The sequence below is a fragment of the Cornus florida genome, unplaced genomic scaffold, assembly GCF_030987335.1.
Source record: "Cornus florida cultivar Cherokee Brave unplaced genomic scaffold, ASM3098733v1 CherokeeBrave_3.0.0_Hap2_Chr05, whole genome shotgun sequence".
In the NCBI taxonomy this organism is placed as follows: domain Eukaryota; kingdom Viridiplantae; phylum Streptophyta; class Magnoliopsida; order Cornales; family Cornaceae; genus Cornus; species Cornus florida.
The window spans coordinates 54,208,200-54,223,762 of record NW_026775575.1 but is presented as its reverse complement, the minus strand read 5'-3'; positions in this window follow the sequence as shown (position 1 = coordinate 54,223,762).

Below are 15,563 nucleotides of genomic sequence, written 5' to 3'. Positions count from 1 at the left end.
TATCAATTGAGCTTGGATGTTTCAGTACGTACGAAAAAACTTTATATGAATTGATTCAATTGGGAAATTGTTCGAGAAACATTTATGGCTACGGCGGTGATGGCAGTGGCTGGACTTGTTCGCTATGAATTTTTGAATTTCTAAAAATTGTGGTTCAATTGCTTCGGATGGTGGTGGTAGTGGATTGCTTCGGCGATATTGGTGGTGGCGATGGATTGCTTCGGCGCTGATGGTGGTGGCAGTGCGTTTTTAGTGTGGTTTGGGTTAAACGGCGTGTGGAAGATCTTGTAAGAGCTTGTTGGTGTTGATCCGGAACGCGGCTGTTGAAGATGGTGACCAGTGTTATATATATATATATATATATATATATATATATATATATACGTATAGGGTGTGTTTGGGTAGTGTGTGGAAATTAAGGGCATTTTAGTCCTTTCACGCGTACGTATAAGGGCAGTATTGTCTTTTAAAATAAGTAAACTATTTTTAACAGTCAAATTTCACCGGAACTTGGTCGAATGGGTGATCGGCAACAAATTTGCATAGTCCAGGGGTTTTTTTGCATTTTTGATAGTTCAGGGGGGTTAGTTGCACATTTCGTAATAGTTCAGGGAGTTTTTTGTATTTAACCCTAAATAAAATTTATAAGACTTTTAAGTGCCTGTTTAACTGGGCTTCCTATAGCCTCAAAACGGCTTTCTAGGCCCGGGAAGCCCTTCACCTATAAGTGTTTAGGTGAAGTTTCTAAAACGGACTGTTAGATAAGCCTAGTGGTTTAAAAGCCCGATTAACGTACGAAAGTCAAAATAACTTGTTTTCTGATCGACTTCCCACGAGCATAACACTTTTTAAGTAATAAATTCTAAATTTCAATATTGTCCATTATTTTAACCTATTTCGTGCCATTTTCTACACTTTTTAAGTATATATATGTATATATAGAGAGAGTGAGAGAGTTGAAAGAGAAAGAGAAAGAAGAAACTTACCCAAAAATGGAGAACCAAAGGCCCCTTGTGCTTCGTGGTAAGTGGTAGTGATGTGGATGAGAGAGTGATGGAGATGGGAGAAGGTTGGAGATGAAGAAGTGAGGAATAGGAAGGGGTGGAGAAGTTAGGAGAGGGTGTATGCATGGGGGTCATGGGGATGAAGGGAGTGAATGAGGTAACCGAAACAAATGGGAGAGGGAAAGGCAGGGAGAGGGAAAGAATGTAGGTGGAATGGGCTCTAAACGTGAACCTTCATTAGGTGGTGAATTTCTAGAGATACATTGGATATATTGCACTAGTGTTACATATGAAATCCATGATCAACTAATCTTGAGGGTTCTAGATTGAAATGGAGGATAAATTGGGTCTACAATCTTCTATCAAGTTCACTGTAATTGATTGGATGTTTTCTTTCTTTATGTAATTATCGACATCTTTCTTATTTTATTGATTTTCTTTAACTTAGTGGTTTTTTTTTTTTTTTTTTTTTTTTTGACGTGGAAACCCTCGCAACCACCCGCCCTAAACCCCCGGCTGCCGACACCGACCCCACATTATAAGCAGTAAGGTAAGTCGAGAGTAATAAAAGAGATGAGAAGGCTCGAACCTGTTGGGAAACGTGCTAGTTTTAAAAACTTCTCGAGGGATTTAAATTCATAGATCTTGATTCATCACATAGAGACAAGTTTTATGCAAAAATAAAACATGATGTATCATTCAATTAAAAGATTGAATACTTACATCAAGGTTTGAGTAAATCTTAGATCTCTCATCTAAAGTGAATGTTCTCACTTGTTGTAGATCCCTTTTGCTAGACACTTTTTCCATGGATCTCCATCTTCTTGGTAATTATTTTGCCTTTAGGAATCACTCATAAGCCTTTATGAATGACCTTGGAAAATTAGGCTTGTGAGAGCTTCCATTAGATGAGAACACTAACCCTAATTTTCTAGAGAGAGAAAATATATTCCTTTTTTTTACTTCTTCCAAAAATCACCCACCAAAAATATACATAGACCATGTATATTTATAGGCAACATAAAGATAAAGAAAAGGAAACAGCAAATCATTCTCAATCTCTAATTCACATGTCTCAAATCTAATATGATTCCAATAACAAGTTGGGCTATGAGTGAGAATTCATTGGGCCTATTATTTTATTGGCTACAATGAATTAATAATTGGCCCGGTCTATGGACCCAATTCAATTAATTCATAAATTAATTTCTACTCCACTAAAAGAAATTAATTGAACTCCAATTAAATAATAAATAACCTCTAAGTCAATATTGCACTTTGACCCCTCTATGCATAATTAGTTATCGGATAAATAAAGCCATCAATCCGACTACTTAATTAATATATTTATTTTGCTACCTTTGATTATTTCTGGCTCGATCACAATAAAACATTTGTTTGACAAAAATAATAATTTAAATAAATAAATATATAATAAATCATTTTGTCTAAAAACACACGAAGGCCTTCGAATTTACTTTGTGATCAACCATAATCAATACAAAATAAATACAAGTAGCAATGATGCAAATATTGAAAATATAACCCTCTAACTATTAATTACATAACTACCCAAAGTGTCGGTCTAAGGATTCCGAAGAATCCGTCGAACAAATCAAAGTAATTATTAATTAATAAAAGAGTATATACTTTTCTCATGCTTAAGAGTCAAATGCCATGACGGTGATAGGGAGCAATTGCATACGACGGCTCTCGCAATATATCTTAACCTAACGCGGATCCAGTTCTAGTCTTAATTAATTATAAGTCCATCCATAATTACCGACTATGAACAATTTATAATTACTATTTATATATCATGCATTGATTGCCATCACATATATATATATAAATATTTCTTGTAATTACAGGGATACTATCAATTTCATAGTGAATCGAAATATAATACATTGAATTCAACAATTATATAAATCATAAATATTTTAGATATGTCAGGAACATATGTCACTATAATCCAGATAAGAATTTGCTATGCCAGGACATATAAATCCCAACAGAACCTTGGTCATTGATAGTGTAACACCCCCACATTTTCCACGCATAAGTTGATCAGGCTTATACACGAAAAACGAGGGATATCAAAAACAATTGGCAATATACAAGCATGGAATACAAAATGATGATAATAAAAGAATTTAGACAAGAAAGGAACACTAAATAATCCAACATCCATCCATCCTTTATTTAATACAGTACTTCATTACAACTTGGAAATCCTATGTCAAGGATCCCTAAATATAACCCTGAGAGTTCAACGTCAAAAGTAAATAAAAACTGAAACTGAAGTATTACATAAAACTTCTACCCTGCACTGGATCGTAAGAGTAGATGAGTTCGGATGGTGGTCCCACACTGCTAACCTCAGCCTTGAAACGGATACTGACCGTATCCTGAAATAACAACAATGGTGGGTCAACCCCACGAGCAAGTCCTCTCTACTATGACCCAAATCAGAGAATCAAATAAATTAATCATTATGAATCGGTTGAGTACTATATCTGTATACATCCTAAGGGAACTATCCAATGTATAACATGACCTCAACCAGAATAGACGGTGATCACTTAGACTCACACTAGGTGGTTAAGTGTCGCCTTTCCCTACCCGGGAAATCAGCTATTATACATGGTGCACGGTACTGACAACACAGACTATAACGAACTACACAGTGATAACACCTCTCAAAGTACTGATGAATATACTGAGCATATCAATTAGGCAACACATGCCAACAATATTAATAAATATACCAAGTATGTCAATTAGGCAACACATGCCAATAATATTAAACCACATACCCTGACAGCCACACATCTGTCTATAGCAACGAATGCATAAGGTATAAATGAGTCTAAACTTATTAGCCAGCTCACATGGTTCTATATGGCAACACATCCATATAATATAAATGCGACATAATTTAAACAGTCCATTTATTTCCTGAAATGCACACAGCATATTAATCATGGTTGCTATATGATTAACAGTATAAATATCCCATAATATATTGGATAATTTATATGACGATAACCGTGACATTATTATATTTGAACAGTCAAAATGAATACCATTTAATAACATAATAATACCCTTTATAGTAATGTGGTCCAATGAGTCACATTCATAAACGTACGGTAAACGGGCCAATTAAGGTTTAGAAATATTAGTCGGTCATAATAATACTTAACGGGTATTAAAATAATAATTTCGTGGCCCGTTAAACCCATAAATACCAACGTAGTACCTAAAAATCCAAGTTTAAGGTTCTGGAATTTACAAAACAGGCCTAAGGGTATTCTGGTAATTTCCAGTAGCTGACAGGGCCCCTCACGCGCCCCCACGCGCCGCCCTAAGCTTCCCCACGCGCAGCCCTATGTTTTCCACCCTCTCACGCGCGCACACGCGCCTCCACGCGCGTCTGGCATCAGCCACGCGCGCGCACGCGCTGCCGCGCGCGCACGCGCTGCCACGCGCGCATTAATGGTTCCTGCTGACGTGGCGTGTGCTGGTTGGTCGGTTGTACCGTTTCTATGTGGGCGCGCTACACTGGATTGATCTTAATGATCATCCTTTAATCCAATGGTCCCTGAATTGCGCGTATGCTATTATTGTACACTATGCTACATAGAATCAATCTAGTGGTCAAAAGCTAATCCAACGGCTGCTGATGTAAGCGCATGGGAACCCTTGTGCGCTGCCTCACACCGGATTACTCCGGTTGTCTTCCCCACTGCCGGTGACCGGAATCCTCGCCGGAGGCTTGCCGGAAATTGCAGAAAAGCCCCGAAAAAATCTAGAAAATTCTAGAAAAATCCCTAAAGCCTTATTTAATTATTTTCAGCTATATTTTAATTACATAGGCTAATAAATAAATAACTAACCTCTTTAATAATTAAAACACAATATTTTAATAAACTAAAAATAATTTATTGCAACTCCTAGCATGGTTTCTAGTCTCTAAAAACCCGAAATAAATTAAATGAATAATTTATGGATTCAAAGGGGAAAAGTAGATAATAACTTGCCTTTTTGGATTTAAAATAAATCCGCCGGTTGCGCGTAGTCGGATAAATTCCCTACACCGGTCCAAGCTCATTTCTTTCTCTCTCTTCCTTTCCACACTTTTACAATGGCTCACTAGAATTTTGCTCTTCTACTTACGTGAGTTTCTTTCAAATTGTAACTAACTAACTAATATATACTAATTTATATAATATATATAATACAAATATCTAACTTAAACATTAACTTTCAACATTCCCACCTATATGGCTTTAAGACAATGCAATCTTAATCAAGATATTTGATCCACCATTCTACCATAGTAAATGAAATTCTATCCTAATATTTAATTTTCCATCATTACATTGATTTAATACTATTATTATTATAACTATTATTATTATTAATAAACTTTTATAATTATTATTATTATATTATTATTATTATTATTATATTATTAAACTATTATTATTATTATTATTATTTTTATTATTACATAAGAATACGTTATATCATTATAATACTTTATAACACAAATATAATATTTTAATTAACTAATAATGATTAATATAAGCATAACCAACAAATAAAATTATTAATAATAATACATGCATAATTAAATGAATAAATTTACTATTTTAACATACACAATTAATTTACATGCACCATTAAATGAACTTAATATAACAATGTAGCATGCACAATAATAGGTAAAGAAATCCACACATAATTGAATTTAAATAAACTAAACTCTTTAATAAAATACGGGGTATTACAGATAGTCAAAGCCCTCACCTTACCAACTCATCCAAGCCCCTAAGGGATTAGTCTTTTATGTTGCTGGCAGTGACCATAATATAATGTAATCACCACAATTTTCTCTTTTTTTTTTGGTTATGAATTCCTTATAACAAAATTACTTGAACAAAATGACTTATTAATAAAGGCCTTTTGAAGTTGGGATAATCTCCCCCAAACACCACCTTAGAATTTGCTCTCTAAATCTAGCTCGCCCTTTCTCTCAAATCTCCATGATATATATATATATATATATATATATATATATATATATAGGAGAGAATGTACAGAGAGAAAAACCAAAATTGAAAGGAGCGATAAATTAAGGGATAATTATACTTACCTCCTTGTAAATTGTCTAAATAATAAGGACCTCTCCTCTGGTTTTAAATAAAAGATTAAACTACCCTGTTAGTGTTTACTTTAACCCGAAGGTGTTAAATGATTGTTATATACCCATTGTACATTTATAAGGACAAAATAATTTTTTCAAGTTTTCTAAGGACATTCTCGGATTTTAATTAAGCAAATATTTTGAGCATGATATCAACAGACAAGAGTATCAAGTTTTATGACAGGGGAGATCAGTGTTACTCATACCTGAAATAGAAGGGAGGGGTGTTATATTTAGAACTAGTGGGGAAGTTTTTGTTATTTAAGCAATCTACAGGGGAGGTAAATGTAATTATCCCTAAAATTAATAGGGTCATCTCTATCAATTTTTCTTCAAAAAAGTGTATTTTTGAAATTTTCAATTTATCAAAGGACTAAACTTAACCCCTTGAAATATATTTTGTTCACAATACCCCTGAACTATCACATTTTGTTAGAAAATGCCCTCATGTCTAAGTTATTTTTCATTAAATGACCATAATATATTTCTTATTGAATTACACTTAATTCATTTTTTTTATTAAAATAAATTATGAAAAAAATCATATTAATTTGATGACATATTCTTCATTAAATTTGTATAAATTTACTTTTAATTCTTGAAATTAATTATTTAAATAAAAATATTAAGTAGGAAATTTTAAAACAATTTTAGTAATTTTTTAATTTTTTTTAGAATATATTGCATAAAAAAGAAAGTAATTTTACTTTTAAAAAATTTAAACTGAGTATAATAAATTTTATTATAAATAGTAAAATTTTAATAATAAGTTAATCATATTAAAAAATGATAGTTACAACTCTATTTAATTTTTTTCTTTTTTATGATAAATTGAAACTGATAAATTTTTTACGGTATTACTCTCTTCACACATTAGTCTATAAAGAAAATCTCTACTTCCAATAGGAAGGGAAGCAAAGCAGAAGTGGAATAAGATTCAGAAAGTGTAGAATAGTCTTTTATTATGAGTTTGTTTTAATCGCAATAAATCATTAATTGATGAAACAGTTTGATACTGATAACAATTTTTATTTTTATTCTTTTATTTTTTTGCACTTCACGTACCCTAGTAAATTATGCAAAATCATGAGGTTAGACCACACTTTTTCAAGTGGTTTCAGCCATGAATCATTTAGCTAAACTTCGAGGGATCGGGTTAATTTACCCCTGATCAAATTAAGAAAGTTTCAGTACGTGTTACAAAAAGCTATTGAAGGACCATCTAACCTTATTTATTACTTCAACATGGATATGTAAGTTGAACGTTTCACACTATGAACTACCCTAATATGCCATTACAATAGATAAAGCACAATTCATTCACTAAATCGATCTTTTGAAGAACAAACAATGCATGGATGTATCATAACTGCATCACAAGTTAAATGTTGGAAAAGCAAGCTCTCTAGCATGGAATTCTTGGCTTGACCTTGATCGGAAGTCCCATGGATGGATATGGCATCGGTTGATGGGTGATCACTTCGTTAGGGTGCACTTGTGACCATTCATACATTGTTACCAGCCTATGGATTGTGGTTAGGGTTTCAACCCTGGCAAACTCATTTCCAATGCAACTGTGAAGTCCTCCTCCAAATGGTATATAAGCATAAGGAGGAATTGCTTTGGGCGAGTTTTCAAACCTAGATGGATCAAACTCCATGGGGTCGTCAAAGATGTCCTTGTTCATGTGAGTTCCATGGGACACCCAAAATAACTGCAGGAAAAAACCCATTTGTTTAGAATATGTGTAACACATCAATAGTGACATAATTCACTTATATAAAGGCACTACCAAGTGCCTTTCCCAAAAACAAAAACAAAAATAAAATAAAAAATAAAATAAAGCAAAAAAATAAGGCATTACCTAACATTTAAGAGGATGATGATGAGATGAGTAGATTATATTAAATTTCAGTTGGAAAACAAATTCTCAAAGTAAATATGAAAGCGGAAGCGATAAAGCACAAGGAATAGTTATGGTGTTTTAAATACACAAAACGAAGGATAATTTAAAAAAAAATAATATTTGTATTGATAATTGAATGAATAAAAATTAATTCTGCACTTGCAGTACACGTATTTATAATAAAATAAATCCTAACACTAAAAGAAATCCTAATTAATTCTGCACTTGGTGTCCTACATCAAAATATGTCACTAGTTTATGATGTTTGAGATGAGGAATACCTGCCATCCTTTGGGAATATCATATCCAGCATAGCTAGTGTCTTTAAATGCTTTCCTAAAGCCACCAAACACAGGAGGTATGATCCTCATTAACTCTTGTGCGACTCTCCATGTGAATTTCATCTTTTGTATATCAGCCCATGTTAGCTTATCTTCTCTTCCCTCTTTACTTCTTAGAATGCCCATTTGTTCTAAAGCATACAAAAGAAAATTTAATATAAGAACTAAAAATGGCTTAAGTTTATAAAAGTTTCTCTAATAGCTCAATAATATAAGCTTTGTTATTAACATATATTGTATGTATTCTAATGTAAGTTTTGAGGTTGTGTGAACAATTTACCTTCCAAAACTTTCTGATATATCTTAGGATCTCTAGACATCTTCCACACCATCAAGCTCAAGAGAGTCGCGGACGTGTCATGACCAGCAATCATTAGTGTAATAAAGTTGTCCACGATCACTTCTTCAGTAACAGCTTCTTCATTTTCAGCTTTACATGCCAATAGAGATGAAATTACGTCACTTTTAGGACTTACAATCCCCATAGAAAGCTCATCTTTTCTCTTCCTTAAAATTGGCAGAAGGCGATGAATGATCCTTTTTCGGGCTCTCAGACCATGCCAATAAATTGTACCGGGAAAATTCACAGGAATGGACCAAAGTGCTTTGAATGCTACTCTAAAGTCATCGAAAAAGGCCTTCCTAGTGTGCTCGTCATGAATTCCAAACAGAATGTCGCATGCTATATTAAAAGTGAGATTCTTCATGAAAATCACAGTTCCAATGGTGTCTTTCTCTGCTGTTTCTCTTAGTAACAGGGTCTTGACCATATCATCCATCTGTTTGACATAGTTTTGGAGGCTTTCCGGCTTCAAGAAGTTTACAATTGCCCCCTTTACCAGTTTGTACCTGTGTGTACGTTAGTAGAATATCTTAGCATTAGACTTTAGGACCATCTAATAATTTCTTGTATACAAAAAATATATTGACCATTTTTTCTCTGGTGGGTTGTGGACTGGATTTTAGGACTCTCTTGTAGATGGTATATATAAAGGGGTTTAGGGTTTGAAATTTTCATTTATATAGAATTGAAATCACTTCAAGCAGGAAATTGAACTTGATCTTTAAATATAAATACGCATACATAAAAGACATATATATACAAAGAAAAAGGAAATGGTTAGAGCTAATAATGACCTTGATCCAGTGAGCTCAAAGACATTGTATTTTCCTGCTATGGTTGACAGGGTCATGGGTTGTTTAGCAGCAATAACATCTTCACCAGAACCAAGTATAAACTTGTTCCCTGCTTGACCAATGATGACCACAGTTGGGCAACCCATCAAGGAGGTTTTGAACACCGGTCCATGTTTGGATACCCTCTCATTGATCCATTCAGGGCCTCGACTCTTTATCTGAGCTTGAAGAAAGCTAAAGGTTTCTCCTATAAAAGGAAACCCTAGAGACCCTCCAGGGAGATTTTTGGGTCCAGTACTTGATTTTGAAAGTAACTTAAAAAGAAAGAAAGATGAAATCAAAGTGATTGCTACTAAGAAAAGAAAAGACATGGTCTTGTGAAACTGTGATTAATTTCAAGTGTTGTCAGAGACTCACAGTGAGCTATATTCTATCCAAAGACTATATGTGTGTGTGTGTGTGTGTGTATCTAGCTACTAAGCTTGGAAGGAATATCTATCTATAAGGAAATTAATATCAACAAGCGTTGATCAAGTACTCATTACAATCCTTTCAATCCATACAATAACTAAGTTATTTACCAGGCATATTATGCCTGCAAATTTTGTTGTTATGTGAACAGCTTAGATAGCAACATGCCTTAAAAAAATATTAAAAGCAAAAAAAATATTAAAAGCAATTGAAAATGATGGAACAGCGCACACAAAATTATAAAACTTTGTACACTATATTATTCCAGATACTACTAAATTATTAAGATTCCTAAACTAGTTAATCCAGAGATTCTTTTCTATATGCTCATAAGAAAACAAAACAATTATGATTAGTTATTATACATTTTCTGGAAAGAAAAAAAATAGTTATTACATGGCAGTTGAATCACACCTAACGAGTTTGTCCATAGAAAGCATCTTCAACTTCTTCTTTTAATTTGTCTTTTTTGGCTTATCCTCTTATCCAATTTGTGTTTTTCCTTTATTATCCTCTAATCTTGCAAAATCTGAACTTAAGTAAATGCTTTACAAACATATTAAGATATATTTGAAATTAATTCAATGAACAATTCAAATATATATATGTGTGTGTGTGTGAAATACCATTTTACTTCACAACCTAGGCTAGATTTTTGTTTAATACCAAGAGAGAACATCAATTTTTTGGTTCACAATAGATTTGGTCTAAATACCAATAAAACCGTCCGGTCCATCCTTTACTATGGATAGTGAATTTCACCTACGTACAGATAAGAGTTATGAATTTCAATTTAATCAGTTTTAGTGGGGACAAAAATATATATCGAATGATTTGTTTGTTTTGAACTTTCAAAAAAAAATAATAACTAAAATAGAAAAAATCACAAGATATAAAAGATAGACAATATGCAAATTATATGTTTATTATCAATCATATGATTCATATGTAACCATTCATAGCCATCCTGAAACTGGCACATTCTTTTTATTATTATTATTTACACTTTGATTCATTTGCAATCAGGTGTACTTTCTTTATAAATGCATCATCATCCCCAGTGGGTTATGATTTTAAAATAACACACTTACACCCTCACTTTCTGCTTCTTCACTTATTTGTTGATTTGTCTCACCTTATAAACCTATACTTGTTTGTTAACTTCAACTCAGAGCTACACTCCTTATATAAGCCTCCTCTTCCTTTATAGACAATTATAATAAATTACAATCAAGGACTAAAATCTATATTCTATAACTTTCCATCTAACTAAAATGTGTACATTAATCTTTACATAATACTCTATTCTTTTAGAATATTCTCTAATTCATAAATTCTTTATTGTTCTAGAGGAAGAATAGAAGACCCAAATCTCCACACTCTTCACAAGCCCGTGCATCCGTCATGCAGAGTCATACTCAGTAATTATGTGTCGCTTGCGTGACACAACCTCCCTGCACGGTAGCCGGCGTGACAATGAGCTGCTATATATTAGTTTCCTTCAACTATCTAGAGTTGGACAGTGTGGAGTGGTAATTGTCCATAAAACATCTTTAAAAAATGGAAGATGGAAGTGGTAAAAGACCAACACAATTACCATGCTTCGACTTGCCGGAAAAAAAGTACCATGCTTCCTGTTTTACATACTGTTTGGCTCACAAAGTGGTCTGAGGTCGCTAGCTAATGAACGGCTGACCTAGAACGCGGGCGTGCTAGAGTCCTGATGGACTCGAATATTTCTTGCCAAACTATTCCTATCGGGTCGGGTCACCGACCTAAGGTGATTTAGGCGAAAGTTGGAGAGTAGGAATGACCCTCTCCTTAAGGTTGCTATTGCTTTTAAGAAAGGACTTTAAACACTCAAGATAAACATGAATTAGAAGCAACTTAACTGGACAATAAATATACCTGAATCTGCAAACCTTTCTTCATTGAACTTGACTGATTACAATGATGAATGAATTACAAACTCTTGATTGAAATGGAAACTAAAGTATTAAATGCTGGAAGATGAACTAAGTACTAAACTGATAGTGTTAAGCTAAACTTGCTGAAATAAAAGCTAAGTGCTAAACTGAGCTTGATGAAATAAAAGCTAAGTGCTAAATGATAGGAATGCTAAAGGTTGAACTTTAGAAATGGTCTTGGACCCCTTCCTTGTGAGGTTTGAGTGGGTATTTATAGAGGCTTCCACCTGGTGTTGTCCCTTTCAACCGTTTCTCTAGAAATTGATTGGTTGTAAGCCGAAAGTGACTTTTCCTAACCACCTTGCTGAGCTGGTAAGGTTGACTAACTTGCACATCCCTCTATAGGCAAATACAAGTATGTTTGACATAGTATTTTTGACTAAATGGTGCCTCTTCTTTCATGCTTGATGATTTTGGTCTTCAAGCCATTTTCAGCTCTCTACACCTGTCATGTCTGGCTTGATTTGTACATTAGCTTGGAGTCATCTGATTACTGACAATCCTGACTTCCCTCATCAGATGTTGGTGAGAACCTTCCATCTGTAGTTCTGAACTTCGGACATTGTCAAGTTGTCCTTTTCTATTTCAAGCTTTCTTCAAACTTCTAGACCTGACTTGTTGGGTTCTTGAAACATTGGGATTCACAACCGGTCTTCATTTGAATTACCCCAAAGATTCCTTAAGTGATAATGACCCGAGACCCCTGATCATGACCATATTTGGTCATAAGTCTTGATCATGGCCATAGTGATAAGAAATCTTGGTTAAGATTCATAATCATGACCATTGTGACTGAGGGTCTCCTGACCATGACCGTTGTGATTGAGAAAGTTGTGACTGAGAGTATTTTGGCCTAAAACTTATGATCATGACCATAGTGACTGAGAAGGTTTTGGCCTAAGACTCATGATCATGACCATTGAGACTGGGAGTCATAGCCATAGTGACTGAGAAGATTTTGGCCTAAAACTTACGACCATGAGACTGAGACTCTCATGACCAAGATGACTGAGAAGGTTTTGGCCTAAGACTTATGATCATGATGACCGAGACTCTCATGACCAGGATGACCGAGAAGGTTTTGGCCTAAGACACATGATCATGACCATTGAGATTGGGAGTCATAACCATAGTGACTGAGACTCTCAATCATGGCCAAGATGACTGAGAAGGTTTTGGCCTAAGACTTATGATCATGACCATTGAGATTGGGAGTCATAACCATAGTGACTGAGACTCTCAATCATGGCCAAGATGACTGAGAAGGTTTTAGCCTAAGACTTATGATCATGACCATTGAGACTGGGAGTCATAGCCATAGTGACTGAGACTCTCAATCATGGCCGGTTATGGGCTCAAAACCTCATATCAGTCTTAAATCGGATCGCCATGATTAGAAATTAATCTCTCGCCCTGATGACCATGGGTCGACCCAAAGTTCAGACTTCATGATTTCTGACCACGTGGCATGATTGCTTCGAATTATATTTTAGGTATTAACAACTGCCCCCCAACTCTATGAAAATGGGTTCATACCAAATTTTCGTAGAGTTGTATTTATTTTGGCCAGTTTTTATGTTTAGCCTGGGACCAATCAAAGCCAATTTTTGCCTTTAATATGTGGACAACCACATAGTACGTAACTACCACCCAGATACCAGATTCCACAAGTGAAGATGGAATACTGAAAATCCATGAAAGAAGTGGATAAACCCAACATGGGTCGAAGCACAAGTCCATGTGCTTGTAAATAACAGGAAGCTTGGCTATCACCATTGGAACCTCCATAAAGCCATTAAAAAGAAACATAACCATAGAAAAGTCGAGTGCACCAAGATAAATTCCTTCATCTTCTGATGTATCATGTATCGTTGCTCGGAAAAATACAGTCATCATGATCAGAATAATAAAAAGAAGGAATTTTGAGAAGCTCCGATCTCTTTACACCATAAGTGGAAGTTGACAGAGCTGCTGGATGACTATATCGTCTATCAAAAGGACGAAACATCTCTTTGGACAAAGAACTACCAACACATAATGACTGAAAAGCTTCTACAAACCTCGCCATAGGTACATACTGGTAATTAAAATCAGAGAACCAGTACTGCTCTTGATCTTTTTCTGATATAACTTCTCAAAAAATCAGCCACATTTTTCCTATCTGGACAACAAAACCCCGTAGACGCACAGAATTCAAGAGCAGCCTCACGGGAGACGATGTTGTGGCCGGGCCGGGTGCTGCCGGCGATGGTACTGGCCATGAAGTGTGCCAGTTAGCTTTTTGATGAAGTTATCACCGTTGTCCCTACTGCCATAGATGGACTCGCCACTAGAGAAAAAAAAATGCAAGCCTCCATTACAAGCACAACGCCGTTATCCTCTCCATCGGTGTCATCGTCAGAGATGATGCTCACGCCGTCGTCTTTATACTTGACAGCTTCAGTCTTTGGAATCTTGGTTTTGGATGAGTTTCCAAACTGACCCATATGACGTCCCCAAGCCCAGACTACAATGAACACTTGCATATATACATATATGGCAGCCGCAAGCTTCTGCATGGTAGACTCCACCAGCGCCAGCGATCCTTCTATGAGCTACGGGCCGAGATTTTTTTTTTTTTTTTTTGCCCGCGTTAATGAAGATTGTGAGGTAGATGGCGACTGGAAACACCAACGTTAAGTACCAACGACGTTAATCACCGTTTCGATTGCAAGCACCATTGTTGTCGCCCCCATCAGCGGCGTCATCGCCGGAGATGGTACTCCCATCGTTTTCTATATTTTCGTGTACCCAATAGTTTTGGGTTTTGTTGAGCTGAGCTATCGCCTACAGTTTGCACCGGCAACAAACTGAAACTTGCCGGAGTGGATTGAATCTCGCCGCCATTAGAGAACTCTCGTCGGCGGCTTAAACTGCAACCTCGCCGGTAACTCACTGAAACTAAAACTTGCCAGAACAAGAATACGCCGGAACTATTTTGATTTTGGGTGAGCTTCAAAACTGACCCATATGGTGACGCCGGCGAAGCTTCGTGATCAAAGCTCTGAGCTCCATAGGTTTATTTAAATGGGACGCCGTCGCCAGAGCACAACCGCTCATCGTTACAGCCACCAACCTCTGCCCACCAACTCAACCTTGTCTTCACCATTTGTAGATTGTCACTAAGCTGGGCGAAATTTGGCAAAGATAATGAAGATGGATAGGCTGCCAGAATAACATGCAAGACACCGTCACCTTCTCCGATGGCGTCACCGCCGGGCATGGTACTCATGCCGTTGTCCCAACAGTTTTGGGTTTTATTGAGCTGAGCTATCGCCTACAGTTTGCACCGGCAACAAACTGAAACTCGCTGGAGTGGATTGAATCTCGCCGCCATTAGAGAACTCTCGTCGGCGGCTTAAACTGCAACCTCGCCGGCAACTCACTGAAACTAAAACTTGCCAGAACAAGAATACGCCGGAACTATTTTGATTTTGGGTGAGCTTCAAAACTGACCCATGTGGTGACGCCGGCGAAGCTTCG